This window comes from Camelina sativa, chromosome 13 (assembly GCF_000633955.1).
Source record: "Camelina sativa cultivar DH55 chromosome 13, Cs, whole genome shotgun sequence".
NCBI lineage: Eukaryota > Viridiplantae > Streptophyta > Magnoliopsida > Brassicales > Brassicaceae > Camelina > Camelina sativa.
In genome coordinates this window covers 10,819,718-10,820,455 of record NC_025697.1, presented here as the reverse complement: position 1 = coordinate 10,820,455, position 738 = coordinate 10,819,718, and the positions used below count along the sequence as shown (strand labels likewise).

The following is a 738-nucleotide window of genomic DNA, read 5'->3' as shown; positions in this document are numbered from 1 at the left end:
TTTTTTTTTTTTTTTTTTTTTTTGTTTTTTAACGTAGGACTTAATATTTAAATTATTAATACAGATAATTCATGAATATACTTTCTTTATTTTTTTATTTTTTTAAAAAACCTTAAAGCAAAATACTGAAATAGAAACTATCTGTCTCTATAGAGCTTTCATCAAATATTCATGTGCAATATATTGCACAAGAAGGGGGTGATAACATCTTAAATATTAGAAGGCAGAGATCTGTGTCTCGCAAATATTAGGATTAAATCTTTATTTTTTATTTTTTATATTATTAAATAAATAAAAGACATCCCAGGAAGTTGTGGGATGGGAATGCTCTTAGGGTCTAAATTATAGTTGCTACAGTTTCGAACAATATGAGTGTTTCTTTGACATAAAATCAGAAGATGTTTCAGAAAACCTAATAAAATTTTAGCAACGAAAAACTAAAATTTCAGAAAACTAAATAGAATCCGAAGATGTTTTGTCTCGTTAAGACAAGACAAGATGAACAACCAAGCACGTAAAAAGTTAAGAGATTTTGCGTACCTTGGGCCTCTTTAGAGTCCACTAATTTACATATTGTTGGACCAGAAATAATAAAACCAAGGCCTTTTTATGTAATAGCTATTGCTAGTAAAAATAGTCAAAATGAAAAGGAAAAAAGAAAAAGAGAGGTCCTACCGGGAGTCGAACCCAGGTCGCTGGATTCAAAGTCCAGAGTGCTAACCACTACACCATAGAACC

At 29.9% G+C, this 738-nt stretch overlaps 1 non-coding gene across 1 annotated transcript; it reads right to left on the bottom strand.

The window, feature by feature from the left end:
* On the bottom strand, positions 667–738 carry TRNAQ-UUG. The gene has a single exon. It is a non-coding gene; the product is annotated as a tRNA-Gln (tRNA).